At 44.5% G+C, this 19,973-nt stretch overlaps 1 protein-coding gene across 2 annotated transcripts in view; it reads left to right on the top strand.

Moving 5' to 3' along the window:
- Positions 1-3,278: 3,278 nt before the first annotated feature.
- LOC105471570 (proline rich 5 like) overlaps positions 3,279-19,973 on the top strand; it is a 175,472-nt gene continuing 158,777 nt past the window's right edge. The window contains exon 1 of one of the 2 annotated variants that reach the window (XM_011724118.3): positions 3,279-3,602. The gene's annotated coding sequence lies outside the window, so the exon portion shown is untranslated. Of the gene's footprint in view, positions 3,737-19,973 lie in introns of both variants that reach the window. The other variant, XM_011724113.3, reaches the window with a different exon arrangement.

Here is a 19,973-nt window from a genome sequence, read left to right as displayed (position 1 = left end):
CAGGGCTAGTGCTGGGACAGTTCTGGACAAACCAGGCCAGTAAGTCACCCAAGTTGGAGCCCTGAGCCTTGGGGGAAACCAGCCTTTTGGAACACTTGCCCTGATTTCTCCAGTGGGGCAGATATGAAGAGAGGGATATGGACACATAATTTATTAGTAGAAAATGATTAAGGGCAGCAATCTTAGTATTGAGGGGTTTTTTTTTTTTAATCATAGCTTTATTGAGATAGAAATAACATTCACGTACCATACAACTTATCCATTTAAAGTGTACAATTCGATGGATTTTAGTATACTCACAGAGTTGTCCAACTATTACCACAATTAATTTTAGGACATGTTCATCATCCCCGAAAGAAACAGCATATCCTTAGCTATCGACGCTTGCTTCTGCCCCCGGTTCTCTCCATCACACCCAGCCCTAGGCAATCACTAATCTACTTTCTGTCTCTATGGTTTTGCCTTCTGGACATTTCCTGTGAGTTGAATTATATGATAGATGGTCTTTTGTACTAGTTTCCTCTACTTAGCATGAGAGGAGAAACTTCTTCAAGGTTCATTCATATTGTAGCCTGTATCAGTACTTCATTCGTTTTTTGCTGAATAATATTTTTTTGTATAGATATACCATAGTTCGTTCATTCATCAGTTGTAGACATTTGGGTTGTTTCTACTTCTTAGCTGTTGTGAGTAATGCTGCCATGAGCAATCATGTACAAAGTTTTTGTGTGGACATATGTTTCATTTCTCTTGGAGTATATACCAAAGAGTGGAATAGTGGAGTTTATGGGCCATATGATTACTCTGTGTTTAACCTTTTGAGGAAGTACAAGACCACTTTCCAAAGTGACTGCACCATTTTACAGTCCCCAGAAGCAATATATAAGGGTTTCAATTTCTTCACATCTATACCAACATTTGTTTAAAAAAAAAGAGAGAGAGATGTGGGTCTCTGCTCTTTTTCCCAGGCTGGAGTACAGTGGTGTAATCATAGCTCACTGTAGCCTCAAGCTGCTGGGCTCAGTTGATCCTCCCACTTCATCCTCCTGACTAGCTGGAACTACAACCATGCACAACCATACCCAGCTAATTTTATTTTATTTTTTTAGAGACAAAAAATATGTTTCGTCTCTAAAACATATGTTTGCTATGTTGCTCAGGCTGGTCTCTAACTCTTGGCCTCAAACAGTCCTCCTGCCTCAGCCTTCTGAGTAGCTGGGATTACAGATGGGAGCCACTGCATCTGGCTCTGCCTTTTTGATTATAGCGATCCTAGTGGGTATGAAGTAGTATCTCATTGTGAGCGGTCTTGTTTTGAAGTTGCATTGGTATAGCAAACACATTTTATCACTGGCTCTGTCTTTTTGATTATAGCAATGTTAGTGGATATGAAGTGTTATCTCATTGTGAGCAGTCTTGTTTTGAAGTTGCATTTGCATAGCAAACACATTTTGTCACTTATACTACTTGGATTCATTTGAGGTAACTGGTGAAGGTTATGGGAGCTTAAATAAACTCCTATTCTCCCCTTTGGTTTTACTACTAAGTCCTGGCTGCCTTCTTTTTCAGAGGAATGCCTGCGGGAGGTGGATTAGGTCAAGGGTCCTGTAGTCCTTTAAGGAGAGTCCTTGCCACCCTCCCGTTATTTCCCTAGTTTCCCTTTTCCTCACCCTTGTGTCAGTCCAGAGATGAGGGTGGGTTGCAGGGTGAAAAGACTGATCAATCTTTTTAGCTTTATGCTCCCTACTGTAGGTCAAAGAGTGGCTTTGAAATGGCCCGATCAGCTCACCAGGCATCTTAGTCCATATGGGCTAATATAACAAAATACCACAAACGGGATGGCTTATCAACAACAGAAATGTGTTGCTTATAGTTCTGGAGGCTGGGAAGTCCAAGACCAAGATACTGGCAGATTCTGTGTTTGATAATGACAGTTTCCTGGTTCATAGATGGTGTCTTCTCACTGTGTCCTCAAATGGTGGCAGTGAGGAAGGGAGCTCTCTTCTGCCTCTTTTATAAGGGCACTAATCCCATTCATGAGGGTTTCACACTCATGACCTAATCACCCCCCATAGATCCCACCTCCCACTACCATCACCTGGGGGTGAAGATTTCAACATCGAAATTTGTGGGGGATGCATACACTCAGACCATAGCACAAGTTGGGGACAAAAGCTCTGAGTGTCAGCAGGGTTGCACTGGCTTGGAAATGCTGTCTGTGTCCAGATCAGGCATAACAAACTGCATGACCTAGGGCTCATGTTGCATTAACAATGTTGTGTGTGGTCCACAATGTTTCAAAATTGGAAAACTTGACATAAAAATCCACTCTTCTGGCTTTTGTTTAAAAATTTGCCGGCCCAACCATGCTGTTTCCACCTTTCTGCGTTGCTGCAGTTGGCTGGGGCTGAGCCCTGGCTGCCCCCTGAAGACTGGTGTGAGCTTTCCAAATCTCCACAGTTCCCACCATACACTGTTGCATCACAATGGGCCATCTCCCCACATTTGTCACCTGTCTCATACTTGAGAATATTTATTAGTGCCCAATTCCTTCAGGGACCTAACACGGTGAACTTAGGACATAATAGGTAGCAGGGCTAAATACAGACACTTGGGATCCTGGTTTTCCAGCCATCTGCATACCATCTCCTGATGAGTGAGTGCAAGTTTCAGGGGTAATGTGGGCATCTAATTTGTGATTTATGGTTCTTGATCACTTTTATGGGCCAGCCCCTGTTCCTAAGAGTTTTGCGTATATTAATTCATTTAATCCTCATAGGAACCCAGTCATCCTAGTTTACAGATGGGAAAACTAACCCCCAGAGAAAACACTTACTCACAGTCCATGGGTAATAGTTGCAGAGCCAGAATTTGAAGTCAGGAGCAAGTGAGGTCGTTTTGCAAGGTTGCTCATGACCTAGTGTCTTGTTCATTATGGGGATTCAGTGGGTGCAAGCTTTATAATATTCATCTAATCTTGCCAGCTGCTGCTAACATGCTGCGTGGCTGGGGATTAGTCCCGGCCAGATGTCCCATAACAAAAGTTAGGAGTTGAAGAGTTGAAGTAGATGACATTTGTGTTTGGAGAAATGATATGTCTCATTCTTTTCAGCTCTAACTTGGGGTAAGTTTCTGAAAGCAAGTAAGAGAAGAGGAGAGGGACATTTGTGATCTCTCATGTATAGAAGACTAGCAAATAGGCAGGTGGTCACACCTGAAGGCATGTCCCCTGACCCCTATTATATCATGCCATGGGCTGAATGTCCAAAATGCCTCTCCCAGCTCTGATTGACCTGGCTACTCTGATGAGTGAAGTCCACCAGGGAAGACATCGTGCCCTCATTTCTCATCCTCCTGTCCCCAGGAGTAACACAGAAGCAGTTAGTAACACAACAGCATTGTCCTCACACACACAGGCCTGCTTTGTTTCCCCACCACACAGAGCAGCGGCTGTAACAATGGCCCCGAATGACACTTTGCCCTCCTTTCTCCGATGTTGCACTTGTTTTTTTAGTCTGGAATTGGCTAAACAATGATTTCCTGCAGTGGGTATCAGCTTTTCATATTTTCTGCCTGCTTCTCTGTCAGTCTTCAGGCCCCAGGTGAGTGAGTGGCGAGCGGGCCCAGAGAGCTCTGGGCCCATTGGAACATTCCCTTTTCGGGAGGCTGGAAGGCCATGGTTCTTCACCTCTCCCCAGCAAGGTGGAACCTGCCCTGGAAGAAGAAACTGGATCAGGTAACACAAGAGAGACAATGAGAGGTTGGGGCTAGGGGGTGGGGCTGCAGGGGATGGCTGAGTATCCAGCCCAAGGAGGATGGGTTTCTGGCTTCAAGACATCCTATTTTCTTGAGAGCCACCATATGCTGTTAAATAAATAATGAAAAGCAACAGAGGTCAAGTTCAGCAGCCTCCCGATTAGGAAAATGCCCGCTGGCTGGCTGGCCCTGTTCAGTGCCTCTGATATCTCTGGGTGACCAGGGTCTTCATGGCCCATGTAGATTTATTGAGGTGACTGTTGCCTTAATAATAGCCGCTAGTACTAAGCTCTTTCTCTATGTACTGCATATGTATACCTATTACTGTATGTCTCTCACTGAATGATTAGTAATGATAGCAAACCCTTATGCAACGTGCCTCAGATTCTTGCTTCATTCAAACCCAGGCAGTCTGGTTCATCTGCGCCTTTCATCATCATGCCCCTTGTAAAGCTTTTTTTTTTTTTTTTTTTTTTTTTTTTAAACAACGTTGTGCTAATAAACCAAGGTCATCACAAGATTTCATTTTGAGAGGCAATGATGTATAATGATAGCTATGTGTATTGTGAGTCCTTTGCCCTGTGCCAGGCAGCGTTCTAAGTGTTTTGCAGCTATTTCATCAGATGGATACTTTATGATCTCTATTTTATGGATGAGGAAATTGAAGTACAGAGAATTTAAGTCATTCACCCGGGGTCACACAGTTGTTAAATGGCAGAGCCTGGATTTGAACTCAGTTTTCTCTTAAGTATTGTGGGAATCTTAGTCCTGCCCAGCCCTGCTGGTCTGGAGTTAGTCTGCTTCTCTAGGTCATGGGGTATAGAGGATGACATTCAGTTTCTGGCTTCATAGAACATCTGCACCCAAGTTGAAAGCTTAAGGATTTTTTTTGTTTGTTTGTTTTAAATGATTTTTCTATTGGCATCAGCTAGTCTTGCTTGAAGAAGATGGAATTGCTCAATGATGACAGTGAAGGAATTTGAAAGGATAAGAATTGCTCAATGAGTGGTATCTCTTTTTTGGCCAGAGACCAGGCTAAGTTGCCTCATGTGTAGAAGAACATATGTGAAATACACAGGACTCATGGTATATTATGAAAGCAAACTTTATTTTTGCCTATCGTTGTTCCTAATTTTTTTCAGTGGGTCCTCACTCCTCCCTTGCCCTGGGATGAAAATTAAAGCAGGTCCACAACTCTTCTGGGCCCCCTTCAGGAATCAAAAGTTCTTAAGTCACTTTTAGTTCCAGCACAGCCTCATTCAGCAATTGGGATGTCCAGTCCCAGGGAATCAGCCAGATCTTCGAATTTGGTTCCTAGTGGAGACTTCTCTCCCTTCTCTAGTGGGGCCTGCAGCTTGGAAAGGGGGTCTATGGATGGCTTCTCATTTCCCACATTAAGTTTCCATCGTTCTCTCCTCTGGCTTACTGAGGATTCTGACTCCTGGCAGGGTGAAGGGAGAAGAGAGGAGGCAGGAAAGGAGCTGGAAGTCCTTACTTGGTTAATGCTATGACAAGCTGGCATTTCACTGGCAGGTTCTGGTGGGTGTGTAAACCTAGTTCTTTCTCTCTTGGCACAGTCTTGTGGATAGTTCAGAGAGCGCCATTATTTCTCATCTTTGGGGATCTCTGAGTTGCTGGTCCCTTGAAGCTGGTTACCTAATAAGACTCCTTCTTAGTTCCCTGGCATCTAAGCAGTGCCATATTAGTTTGCTGGGGCTGCCATGACAAAATATCACAGACTGAGTGGCTTAAACCAGCAGTCCCCAGTTTTTTTGGTATCAGAGACCAGTTTTGTAAAAGACACTTTTTTCCACAGACCAAGGTGGGGATGGTTTCAGGATGATTCAAGCGCATTACATTTATTGAGAACCTTATTTCTATTATTATTACATTATAATATATAATGAAATAATTATACAGTTCACCACAGTGTAGAATCAGTGGGAGCCCTGAGCTTGTTTTCCTGCACTAGACAGTCCCCTATGGGGGTGATGGGAGACAATGACAGATCATCAGGCATTAGATTCTCATAAGGAGCATGCAACCTAGATCCCTCACATGCGCAGTTCACAATAGGGTTCGTGCTCCTATGAGAATCTAATGCTGCTGCTGATCTGACAGGAGGCGGAGCTCAGGTGGTCATGTGAATGATTGGGAGCAGCTGTAAATATGGATGAAGCTTCGCTCTCTCTCTCTCCCTGCTGTGTGGCCTGGTTCCTAACAGGCCACAGACCAGTACTTGTCCATGGCCCGGGAGTTACGGGCCCCTGGCTTAAACAACAGAACTTAATTTTCTCACATATCTAGAGGCTAAAAGTCCAAGATCAAGGTGTTGGCAGGTTTGTTTTCTCCTGAGGTCTCTGTCCTTGGCTTGTGGAAGGCACTTTCTCACTGCGTTCTCACGTGGTCTTTCCTCTTGGCATGTCCAAATGTCCTCTTCTTGTAAGGACACAGTCAGAGTGGATTAAAGCCTACCCTAAGGGCCTCATTTTAACTTAATCACATTTTTTAAAGGTCCTGCTTCCAAATACAGTCACATTCTGAGGTCCTGGGGGTTAGGGCTGCATCATATAAATTTTGGGAGGATAGTTCAGGCCACAACAAGTGCTGTCAGCTTTTTTCTGAAGGTAAATTTCCATTCCTCCTGGTGGTCCCTGTCAGAAGGACCTACACATCCCACAGGTTGGCCACGGTACGTCTCTGGTTTATGGAAAATACTCAAGTTCCATTATCCCAGGGAATCCAGAGCTACCACGTTCTTCTCACTCCAGCTGATCACTCCATGTCTCTTGTATTTTGGGATTCACAGACATGATTCAGACATCAGCCCTCAGTGACAGTCAACCTCCAGGGACACAGCGTCTTGGAGGCCACTGTTGGAGGGTGGGTAGCGGACAATTGGGACTTGGAATGCACCTATTGCTGTCTCCAAAATTCATCCTCTATGCCACCAACTGTTCTCCTCACCCAACCTTCTTTGTGGGCTGGAGGTGGTCAGGTAAGAGGGAAACCAGCTTCATGCCACTTATTTTGTCATCCCTGCTTGATGGCCTCGGTGTCACAGCTCACTTTGAAACATGTCTTTTGTCCTTGGCATTACCCGAACTGAGACCATAGTCATTTTTACATCCCACTACACAAACAACATCTCATTTAGTTTTCATAAAGAACCCTAGGAGTACTTCTACATGTGGAAGAGGAATCTGGAGCTCAGAAAGGTTAACAAATTCACCCAAAAGAGATTATTCAGTGAGTGCAGGGAGGGGAGTAGAGATTCAAGCTTTAGCCCACTTCATTATTTACTTCTCTGGGCCTTCATCATCTAGGCTTCTTAGAGCTTTTACCTACAGGAGTAGTTTGGTCTGTGCTGGTAAAACGTTTTCTTCTCAGCAGAAAGCTATAAAGGTAAAAAACAAAACAAAAAAAACCACCACACTTCATCTCCTCTTGCACCACTTGTGATGCAGGGGCTGGCAACAGGAGGACAGGCGTATCAGGAGCTTTCTTGGGTATGTTGTGAGATGACCTCTATGTAACCAGGAAAGTTCTTTGACTGCTTGAAAGTCCTCCATTCCTGCCCCAGTATAATTTAATCAGCAGAATAATGAAGTTCAAGTGAAATATCTTTTTTTTTTTTTTTGTAGAAATGCATAAAGGCAATTCTGTTAGTCTGTTTTGTGTTGCTGTAAAGGAATACCTGAGACTGGGTAATTTTTAAAGGAAAGAGGTTTATTAGGCTCACGTTTCTGCAGGCTGTACACGCATGGCACTTGCATCTGCTCAGCTTTTGGTGTGGCCTCAGGGAGCTTTTACTCATGGCGGAAGGTGAGTGGGGAGCATGTCACACGGCAAGAAAGGGTGCAAGACAGTGCCAGGCTCTTTTTAAACAACCAGCTCTCTTGTGAACTTACAGAGTAAGAACTCACTCCATTATCATCAGGGCAGCAACAAGTCATTCAGGAAGGATCTGCCCCCATGACCCAAACATGTCCCACTAGACCCCACCTCCAACGCTGGCATTCGCATTTCAACATGAGATTTGGAGGATACAAACATTCAAACTGTATCAGCAATATTGCATTCTGAGAATTTTATTCAAGGCAGAAGGGGCCATATCATCTCACCTTCTAGCTCCCAGGAGGTACTTTACTTAAAGAGGATTTCCAAATATAAAGCTATTAAAAAAAAAAAAAAAAAAAAAAAACCCTCTTTTTTGTTTAGATTTTTATTTATTTTTTTCACAAATAAAAAAACCCAAGCCTGTTGTTGCCCATTCTTCCTTAGGAAAGGGAAAGCTACATATGGGCCTGGCAGTGGTTCAGAGGCTGCCTGCCAAGGCTGTGTCAGGTTCATCTGGCAGCCGCACAGAGCTGGGCTGGGTTGGGCTGGGCTGAAGTTGGGGCCTAGGGCACAGGCCTGGGATGGGCTGGAGCTGCAGCTGCCTCTATCCAGGGAGGAAGGGGAGGATGATATTTTCTGTTCACCCACTCAGCAGTTATTTAACGAACATTTATTGTGCCCAAGGCTTTTGTGGGCTCTCTGCCAGGAAAGGGCAGGTCATTGAATGGGCCCTGGGAAAAATGATGTCTGAGCTTCTCTCCAGTTCTCAGAGGAAGGTAAAGCACTGGAGGCGGGTGGTTCAGGGAGAGGGCGCAGAGGCATGGAAAAGCATGGTGTGCTTGGAGACCTATGGATGTTTTTGAGATGCTCAAGCACAGGCCAGGGGTCAAGGGAGGGCAGGGGTCAGAAGAGGGAGGAGGAAGAAGGTGGAAGAGCTGCTGGATTGGAACTTGGTGGGCAGGCTGGGCCCTGGGAGGGCCACAGAAGGGTTTGAAGCAGAGTTGTGACCAGAGTGAGTTTGTCTTTTAAAGGGAACTCTGATGCAGGACGGGGACACACTTGAGTATCAGAGGTGTCAAGCCTCAGGGAGAGGGGTGAGGGAAGATGAAGGGCAGAACCGAAGCCCTGGGAGGGGTTAAGCTGGAGAGAGTGGCAGCCACCTAAGGGAGGGGTCAGTCTAGAATGTCTTTCAGGTTTCTGACTCGAACCACAGAAGGGATGCTATGCCATGACGAGTCAGTGTGTGTGTAGGGGCCAAGGACCCTCCCCAGCTGGAGGAAGTGGGGCATGGCGGGGGGTTGGAAGGTTGTCCTTTCTTTCAATAAATATACGGAGGGGCTACCCTGAGCTGCATGCGGGGAGAGGAGAGCAGAGGGGACACCTTCCGTTCCTCACAGAGCCCTTGGGCCAATGAAGGAGCAATTAAATGCAATGGAGCAGGAAGACCCTAAGAGGGAATTGAAAAATGACTGGGAAAATTTGAATGTAGACCAAGCATTCAGTGATATTAGAGAATTATTAATTTTTTTTTTTTTTTTTTTTTTTTGAGACGGAGTCTTGCTCTGTCACCCAGGCTGGAGTGCAGTGGCCGGATCTCAGCTCACTGCAAGCTCCGCCTCCCGGGTTTACGCCGTTCTCCTGCCTCAGCCTCCCGAGTAGTTGGGACTACAGGCGCCCGCCACCTCGCCCGGCTAGTTTTTTTGTATTTTTTAGTAGAGACGGGGTTTCACCGTGTTAGCCGGGATCGTCTCTCGATCTCCTGGCCTCGTGATCCGCCCGTCTCGGCCTCCCAAAGTGCTGGGATTACAGGCTTGAGCCACCGCACCCAGCCGAGAATTATTAATTTTTTAAGGTGTGATGGAAGTATTATGTTTTAGGTGGGAGAATACCCCCTCATCTTTTTTTCTTTTGGGGAGATACAAGCTGGAATATTTAGGAGTGAAATGTCATGTCTGTAATTTACTTGGAAACAAAATAAATACATACACAGAGAGAGAAGGAGAGACAGAAAGAGAGAGAATGAGCAAAGATGGCGAAACGTTACCAATGGTTGAGAGTGTACTGTACTCTGCTTTTGGCTTTTCTGTGTGAAATATTTTGTAGTAAAAACTGGAAGATACAAAGTAGCAAGCGCATTGATGGGAGGTAAGGGTACCATAGGAACACAATGAAGGGCCCCTAATCAGAATTCGATGCATGAGGGATGCTTCTAAAGAAAACAGCACCTAAGACCTGAGGACGAATGATCCTTGAAGTGGGGATGGGGAAGAATTTTGGGGAGAATGTACGAGGCAGAGAGGGAACAGCCTGTGTGTAGGCCTGCTGACCTGTCTTGCTAGAGGAACAAAAAGGCATTTAACGTGAGTGCCAAATGTGAAGCAGAGTCACTAAGAGATGGGAAGAGAAAGGTAGGCAGGTCCTACAGAGTCTTATAAGGAGTATGGGGGAGTTTGGACTTTGTCCCAATGACAGCATAACTAGGGGACTGCATTTCAGAAAGATGCTGGCTCAGCCGGGTGCGGTGGCTCAGGCCTGTAATCCTAGCACTGTGGGAGGCTGAGGCAGGCAGATCACTTGAGCTCAGGAGTTCGAGACCAGCCTGGGCAACATGGCAAAAACCCATCTCTACTAAACACAAAAAATTAGCTGGGCATGGTGGTGGGCACATGTAATCCCAGCTACTCAGGAGGCTGAGGCACAATAATTGCTTGAACCTGGGAGGTGGAGGTTGCAGTGCACTGCACTCCAGCCTGGGCAACAGAGCAAGACTCTGTCTCAAAATAAAAATGAAAATAAGAAAGAAAGATGCTGGCTCATGTGTGTGCACCTGCTAGGATCTGGCAGCCCCTGTTTTAAGCACTTCATCTATATGAGTTTGTCTAATCCTCACTGTGCCTTTATCAAGTATGTGCAGATTAGCACCCCTATTTAAGAGAGAAGCCAGCCAAGGCACAGAAGAGTGAAGTCACTTGCTCAACATCACATATCTGGAGGAGTCAGGATTCGAGGCCAGTCATCCTGGCTCCAGAGCCCACGCTGCCCTAATGACAAGGCAACATTGCCTCTCGAGTTTAGTCTCTCTCTGTGTGGAGAAGGAAGTGGAGGGAAGTAGGACTCTTCCTCAAGACAGGAAGACAGCTTCGGAAGCAACCATACACGTCCAGACTCAAGGTGATGGTGACTTGAACTAAAACAATGACAGTGGTGATGGAGAGAAATAGATGTAATAGAAAGTTACTTTGGAGTGAAATCAATAGGACTGGGTGCTTGAAGAGTTGTGTCAGGGGAAGTCAAAGACAATGCCCAATCATACCCCACTGAACACCTAACTCTGTGCCTTCTTGGCATGAGAAAAGGGCTAGAGTAAGAGAATGTGGAGATACCTTGCTCGTAAAAAAAAAATCGAGAAGACGTTATCAGACCCATAACATCCCCTTCAGCTGTGAGGAGCAGCCTGTTGTCCACCCAACCTACATATCTCTTTCCTGGCTTCCGCTAATCCTTATTTTTGGTGCAACTTGCCATTTTCACTGTTTGAATTTTGTAATCTGCACCTGTTGTAAAATATAGATCCTTCCTTTATCCTGACTTGACTGGCAAAACAGAGTCAAACCACAGCTCCTGGTCCCTTCCCTAATTGTCTCTCAAGTCCCTAAACTGCCATTAGCCTTGAGTGATGTGACATATGCACCTGCCTGTGTCTCACAAGAAGCCCTTGATCCTTGGGCCTCTTCAGAGGGCTTAACCGCAATGAAAAATTAAACAAATATTGAAAAAACAATAGAACGAACAACACATGGTCATGTCCCTCTAATACTTATTGATTTTTAAGATCTTCTCAGGCGTGAAAACAAGATTCACTGCTAGCATCCCAACATTGGATTCCTGTTAACTGGAAGAGTAGCTTATTGATCAGGGTGGGATGTCCAGCAGGGCAGGAGCAGGCCTGTGTCTGCTCCACCAGCTAATCACCCCCAATTCAACCCTAAGAGGTGGAGCTCAGCTGGGTGAGAGCTACACTCACTTGAAATGAGGGACATTGTGGCCCAGGAGGGTCCTCATAGCATCCTCAGAAGAGACTGAGGCCATTCCTCAGTCATATACCAACTCTCTGGGGACCTCATCTTTTTCTTGCTAAAGGCCTCAAGAATTCCTCATTATTTTTTTCTGTGTCAAAAATAATATAACTACTACATGAATTCATGTATAGAGGACATGGGTCTGCAGAATAAAATGAGTTCATCTACATATATTCCTGCCTTCCATTCCTCTGTCTCAAGGAATTGTTCATTTAACAACAGATTCAGCTGTTATTCTGTGCTGTTGCTTGAAGGTTGGCAATACAGCCATTCACCATACGCCAAATGACAAAAATCCCTGCTCTCATGGAGCTTTTGTTTTAGGGGATGTTGTCAACAGTTTGGTGAGGAGCCTTCCAATCCATATATGTATTAACACAAACAGGTTTGTGCTGTACATATGATTCTGTGGCTGGGTTTTTTCACTAACAATATGTCTTGGAGCTCATTCCGTGTCAGCATGAATGATCCTTCCTCATTCTTTGATAGTTGCATAACGGTTCTCTGCAGGGATAAACCCCTGCTAGTAAACATACAGTTCTAATTTTTCTTTTCACAAATAGCGTTACAGCGAACTTCCTTCTGCATGTACTGTTGTACACCCACAATTTTGGACACTTACTAAGTCATGATATATAAATTAACCTCTCTGTGCCTCAGTTTCCTCATCTGTACATTGAAAGTAATGATAATAATCTCCCTCTAGCCATCAGAGAAGAGCAAATGAAAACCATGATGAGGCGCACTTTACACTCACTGGGATGGATATAATTTTTAAAAATAGATAACAAGTGTGGGTGAAGACATGGAGAAATTGGAACCCTCATGCGCTGCTGGTGGGAATATAAAATGATGCAGCTGCTTTGTAAACAGTCTGGGCGTTCCCCAAAAGGTTAACACAGAGTTACAATTTAACCCAGCAGTTCCACTCATAGGTATATACTCAAGAGAAATAAAAACACATGTTGCCACAAAAGTTCTTTTAGAAATGTTCAGAGCAGCATTATTCATAATAGCCAAAAGGTGGAAACAACACAACTGTTCATCAACTAATGAAGAGAGAAACAAAATTTGGCATATTCACACACAGGAATATTATTTCACATTAAAAAGATATGAAGTACTGATACAGGATCCAACATGGATGACCTTTGAAACGTTATGCTAAGTGCAAGAAGCCAGTCATAAAAAGCTACCTATTACATGATTCCATTTATATGAAATGTCCAGAATCGCCAAATGTATAATGACGGAAAGTAGATAAGTGATTTTTAGGGGCTGGGGGTGAGTGGGAAGGGAGGAAATGGAGAGTGACTGTTAATGGGTATGAAGTTTCCTTTCTGGGGTGATAAAAAAGTTCTAAAATTTGCTGTGGTGATGGTTGCACCTATCTGTGAATATACTAAAAGCCATTGAATTGTATATTTTAAATGGTTGAATTGTATGGTAAGTTCTATGGTCTGAATGTTTACATCCCCCTGAAATTCATCTACTGAAACCTAATTACTAATGTGATGATGTTTTGGAGGTGATTAGATCATAAGGGTGGGGCCCTCCTGAATGAGATTATTGCCATTACTTAGAAGGCTAGAGAAAGACCCCTCACCCCTTCCACCGTGAGGACACAGCAAGAAAGTGCCATCTATAAACCAGAAAGTGGGCCCTCAATAGACACTGAATCTGCCAGTGCTTTGATCTAAGACTTCCCAGCCTCCAAAACTGTGAGAAACAAATTTCTGTTGTTGATAAGCCATTCAGTTTATGGCATTTTGTTATAGCAGTTTAAATGGACTAAGTTAGTATATGAATTATATTTCAATAAAGCTGTTATTAAATAAAGTAAGATTGCTGTGAGGACTGACTGAATTACATAAGTGTGTAGAAAGGTGCTGGCACTTTGTCTTTTTGGGCATAGCTTATGTCACTTAGCCAGGAATCTCCTTGCAAACAACAGGATCTCATTCTTTTTTATGGCTGAATAGTACTCCATTATGTATATGTACCATTTTTATTATTATTATACTTTAAATTCTAGGGTACATGTGCACAATGTGCAGGTTTGATACATAGGTATACATGTGCCATGTTGGTTTGCTGCCCCCATCAACTCATCATTTACATTAGGTATTTCTCCTAATGCCATCCCTCCCCCAGCCCCCCACCCGCCAACAGGCCCTGGTGTGTGATGTTCCCTGCCCTGTGTCCAAGTGATCTCATTGTTCAGTTCCCACCTATGAGTGAGAACATGCAGTGTTTGGTTTTCTGTCCTTGTGATAGTTTGCTGAGCATGATGGTTTCCAGCTTCATCTATGTCCCTGCAAAGAACATGAACTCTTCCTTTTTTATAGCTGCGTAGTATTCCATGGTGTATATATGCCACATTTTCTTAATCCAGGCTATCATTGATGGACATTTAGGTTGATCCCAAGTCTTTGCTTTGTGAGTAGTGGGTGCTGGCACTTTGAATATATGTACCTACTACCTTCGTTATTGCTTCCAGGGGATGGATTTCTAGAAACAGAATTGCTGAGCAAAAGGGGAGGTGCATTATTATTTTAATCATCTTGCAAAGTTACCTTCTAATAAAGGCTTTACCAATGTACCCTCCAAGAAGCAGTGCATGAGGATACCAGTTTTTTTCTCTTTCCTTTTCCTTTTCAAAGCAACCACCACCAAAAAAGTCTGAAAGAATATACACAAGTGTTCACAGTGATTTCAGTGGGTGATGGGATCAGGTGTGAACTTCCTTTTCCTGTATTGCTTATCTCTATTTTCTCATAGTGCTAAGAAAAGAACATGGAATAGTTGTATAATGTTTAAAAAATAAAAGTCTCTTCTCTTTTATTGAGGCTCTTCTTGAGGCTCCTACCCACTCACAGGGTTGGTAGTCATGACTACAGAAGACCCTTATTGCCACACCCTAAAAAGGACAGGAGCCCTTCCCATTGTGACGGTTTTTGTTGTAAATTTCTAGAAGAAACAGCCAGGGGGCGACAAACATAAACATGAAGGAGGTGCGGAAACTGCAGTTATTTTCCCAGACCTGTACTTTCGTGCTAGAAGGCACCAAAAAGCCCTGTAATAAAAATCATACTGTGAGATATTCCCCCCTTACCAGCTACTAGACACAACAAGTTTGAAAATGCTTCATATGCCTTGTCATTCACTTCTCACAATTCTATGACAGAGGTACTGGCGCAAAAATGAAGTTAAGGAAATTAAGCGGCTTACTCAAAGGCAGACTGCTAGGAAGTGGCAGAGGTAGATACTGTTAAGATGCCTTCAACTTCAAGTCGAGAGTATCAACAAGGATATTTTATTATCTCATTTAAAAGTGAGGACATAGGGCAAGCTTCAGGGAAGGTTGATTTGGCAGCTCAGCAATGTCCTCAGGGTGCCTCTTCTTTCCAGTCTGCCATCTTCCTGTTGCTTACACCCTCAGGCAGAAATAGGGCACTAGCAGTGACATGTGGAATAGCAGAAGACCAAGCCAATGCACCCTCCCAGAAGTAGTGCATGAGGATACCAGTTTTTCCTCTTTCCTTTCCTTCTCGAGGCAGCCACCAACAAAAAAAAGTCTGAAAGAATACGCACAAGTGTTCACAGTGATTTCTTTGGGCGATGGGATCAGGTGTGAACTTCCTCTTCCTTTTCTTGTATTGCTTATCTCTATTTTCTCACAGTGCTAGAAAAGAACATGTAACAATTGTGTAATGTTTAAAAAATAAAAGTACCTCCCACATTTCCCTTTGCTACGTCCAGGGGAAGAAGAGAGGGACAGTTTCTTCCTAGGGTTTTCTCCTTGGAGTGAGGAAACATTTTCCTGAAATCCCTTTCCCTTCCTTCCAGCAAACTTTCCCCCACAGGCACACTGTGTGTCTCATTGGCCCAATCTAGGTCACTTACCTACTTGGGAACCAATCATTGGCAAAGTGAATGGAATTCCTTCTAGGTCTATCCCTGGGGTTTGTGCTGGAGGTGGGTCATTGTCCTGAGGAGGAATGTTTCCTGAGAAAAATTGGGATTTTATTAGGAAGAAAGAGGGGAAATGGATGCTGTGGAGTTGGAAGGAAGAACCAATGTGTCCAGCATTGGTAGAGACTCAGACATGCATTTGTGAAACTCAGTAGCCTGTTTTTAGCTGCTGTGCTGTTCTGTATCTTTGCCAAGACTTCCATTGCTAGAAATTGATTTTGGAGGATGGAGAGTATAAGTCACCCACATCTGCTCTTTCTCTCTGTCTTCAGGACCCATCCTCTAAACGGGATTTGAAAGTTTGGTTTGGGGCAGGTTTTTAGAAGTGAAGTAGTTGGTTTTTGAAATGCCACGGTCTCCACTAGATAATTTCTACCTTGCTGTCTCTAGCCTGGAAGAGTGCCATTACACATTCCCCCAGGTCCCTCAGGAAAGGTCCCCTTGGGATGATCTCCTCCTGGCAGCTTGTAGGACTAACTTGATTAATAGTATTGCATTTTAGATTTAGAGGACTTTGGAAAGACCTGTTTGACCTCCCTTCATGGGAATCACATTTTTAGCTGATGTGATAGATTGAGGTATTGTTCAGTAAATCTTCACTCACTTCCCTTCCACCTTGGGACACAGTACACTTCCTGAGTCACTGACTCTGGGCTTGGGCATTGACTTGTTCTGGTCAACGTAGTGTGATCAGATGTAACTCTGTTAGAGGCTCTAAACAATACTTGCACTGTTTGGCTTGGCCTTCTGCTGTTCTGACAGCCAAGAGAAGAGCATAACTTAGGTAGCCACTGCCCTTTCTCCCTGTGCTCCAGAATTAGTCACATGGAACAGACACAAACCTGAACTAAGGCAGAATTGCCCTAGTCAACCTGCAGATCTGTAAGTGAGAAAAAAAAAGTCTTATTTTCCTCAGTCACAAAGTTTTTATTTTGCAGCAGTATTGCAGCAATAGTAGATGGATACAGGTGAAATTGGAGGGCATTCAGCAAAGTGTATGGACAGTGTAGACACATTAGACAGACTGTGAGAATATGTCTCATTGAAGCAGCTCCTGGAATAACAAGTGTTAGGTATGGCTCAGGCAGGGAATGACTTGGAGTTGTTTTGGTGAGTTTCTTGGAGCAGCCTAAATTCTAAGAACTTTCTATAAACTGTTTTCTGACCTATTCTCACCAAAACAAGCATCAAGGCCAAGAAATTACTAAACCCTGTGTTTCATCATCAATACTCAAACGTAGTATAATATAGAAGAAAGAGCACTGGACATGGTGAGGCTTTGGGACCACAGCTGTGTACTACAGTTTAGCTCACGTGTAGTCTGTGGCTTCAGGCATGTCATTTAATTTCTCTCAACTTTACTTTCCTCACCTGCAAGTTAGGGGTAGTTTTAAGAATAAAATGACCAGGCTTATCTATGGTTTTCAAACTGTACATTTAGTGATAGGATTTTTTTCAAACAAAATCAACAAGTAAACCTGAGAGTTGAACATCACAGTTAGTTTCAACATTCCTTATTTTGGACCCAAGTCTTTTACAGTTGGCGGAACCTCCCAGGTTCCTCTTCAGAGCCCTTAGAGTTGCTTGCAGCCTCATTTGAAAACAACTGATATGGCACAAACACTCTACAAATGTGGATGGTGGGGCTAGTGGGGATGATGGGTGGTGGTAGTGAGGATGATGGTGGTGGTGGTAGTGGGGATGATGGGTGGTGGTAGTGAGGAAAATGGGTGGTGGTGGTAGTGGGGATGATGGTGGTGGTGGTAGTGGGGGTGATGGTGGTGGTAGTGAGGATGATGGATGGTGGTGGTAGTGAGTACGATGGGTGGTGGTGGTAGTGGGGATGATGGTGGTGGTGGTAGTGGGGACGATGAGTGGTGATGGTAGTGGAGATGATGGGTGGTGGTGGTAGTGGGGATGATGGTGGTGGTGGTAGTGAGGATGATGGGTGGTGGTGGTAGTGAGAATGATGGTGGTGGTGGTAGTGAGAATGATGGTGGTGGTGGTAGTGAGGATGATGGGTGGTGGTGGTAGTGAGGATGATGGTGGTGGTGGTAGTGGGGATGATGGGTGGTGGTGGTAGTGAGGATGATGGGTGGTGGTGGTAGTGGGGATGATGGTGGTGGTGGTAGTGGGGATGATGGGTGGTGGTGGTAATGGGGATGATGGTGGTAGTAGTGGGGATGATGGTGGTAGTGAGGATGATGGGTGGTGGTGGTAGTGGGGATGATGGTGGTGGTGGTAGTGGGGATGATGGGTGTGGTGGTAGTGAGGATGATGGTGGTGGTGGTAGTGGGGACGATGGGTGGTGGTAGTGGGGACGATAGTGGTGGTGGTAGTGGGGACGATGGTGGTGGTGGTAGTAGGGACGATGGTGGTGGTGGTAGTGGGGATGATGGGTGGTGGTAGTGGGGATGATGGTGATCGTGGTAGTGGGGATGATGCATGGTGGTGGTAGTGGGGATGATGGGTGTTAGTAGTGAGAATGATAGGTGGTGGTAGTGAGGATGACATTGGTGGTGGTAGTGGGATGATGGGGGTGGTGGTAGTGGGGATGATGGTGGTGGTGGTGGTATATGATTTCAAAGTCTCTGAAAATGTTTCCTTGTCATCTCTTTCTCCCAGGTCCCTCTCACTGGCTGTAATCTGAAAGCCACCATTAGAGATTTTGTGTATGTGTGTTTGGCACACTTCTAAGATTAAAAGGATGAAGAGACTCAACTATATTCAAAAAGTCCACCATAATGACAACACAGTCACTTCTACAGTTCTATGATGTCTCAAAGTGTCTGTGTATCACCCATGATTATCCTGTTAGTTAGGTGGCAATTCTTTGACTCCATGTCACTATTAGAGCAGAGCAATTTACCATCCTGACCTGGAAGCCTGTTGTGTCCTCTCAAAAGAACACAACATCATTCCGTGGCTTGACATAATGCTGGGCTTCTTTACTCATATGTGCTGCAAATGGTACCCTAATTTACTCTGTCCCCAAGGGTATTCTCAGTTCACAACTCTGTCTGACAGTGAATAACAATAAGTACTATCAGTTGTTGCAAAAATAGATTTTACCGTTAGATCGAAACTTGGCAGCAAGCCCGTCAAGAACTCTCGTGTGTCCAGCCCACTGCTTTAGAACTACTGCCTTAAGTATATTTCTGCTTTGAAACTCATTCCCCTGATCCCTAGGAGCTGTTTACACTTTCATAAGAATGAGCCCGTTAGAGTCCACCCAGAGAGCATTCAATAAGGGCAAAGTAAAGCCTCTTAGTTTGAATTCACTCAGGAGCAGACCCTGAGATAAGGATACTAATGCAAGTAATTTCTTTGGAAGGTGAGGGGAACACCGTTACACAAGTAAGGATGTTAGGTGGGCAAGAGAAAGTAGCCAATAAAAGATGAATTGTCAAGAAAATTACCCATGTGGGTGACTGAAGCTAAATCCTACCAGGGGATTCCCAGAACCAGCATGGAACATGCACCCCAGAGTTCTCCCACCCAAGAGGAAAAGGACTTGCAGTATTTATACAGCAACTTCCTTAGTCACTGGTTAAGAATGTTGCCAGGGGCTGGGCGGGGTGGTTTACGCCTGTAATCCCAGCACTTTGGGAGGCCGAGGTGGGCAGATCACGAGGTCAGAAGATTGAGACCATCCTGGCTAACATGGTGAAGCCCCGTCTCTACTAAAAATACAAAAATTAGCTGGGCATGGTGGCATGTGCTTGTAATCCCAGTTATTCGGGAGACTGAGGCAAGAGAATCGCTCGAACCAGGGAGTCAGAGGTTGCAGTGAGCCGAGATCATGCCACTGCACTCCGCCTGGTGACACAGTGAGACTCCATCTCAAAAAAAAAAAAAAAAAAAAAAAAAAAGAATGTTCCCAGGAACATCAATCCTGAATTTTCTGACCTTCCATGTGCATGAGCATAATGCACCCCATAGAATCAATTACGGGGAGAACGGGAGGGAGGAAGAGCTTGAGAATGCAGCAACTGAGTTTAGGGAAGGAAAGAATGTCAAGGGTATTTAAAGTTTCTTAATTCTCATTTTATGCAGTGCTAATCCCATTCTAAGGTGTGGCTGCTTGGCATAGCAGTTTTTAGTGAAAACCTTAATGAGGTAGAAGAAGAAATACCACCTCTTGGTGACATATCTAGCACCAACACGACATTTTCACAACTTCAGGCAAGCATCTCTGGCTTGGCTGGGGCAGAGCCGGGGGAGCAAATGTCTTGGTGGAGAGGGCTATTTTTTGGCTCCTAATGGGCCCAGCCCAAGAAGCAAAGGCCTCCCTTCTTGGCCCCCTCTTGAGTTGGTAGGCTA

This window comes from Macaca nemestrina, chromosome 12 (genome assembly GCF_043159975.1).
Source record: "Macaca nemestrina isolate mMacNem1 chromosome 12, mMacNem.hap1, whole genome shotgun sequence".
NCBI lineage: Eukaryota > Metazoa > Chordata > Mammalia > Primates > Cercopithecidae > Macaca > Macaca nemestrina.
The sequence above is the reverse complement of the archived record's forward strand: the minus strand, read 5'-3'. Positions and strand labels throughout refer to the sequence as shown.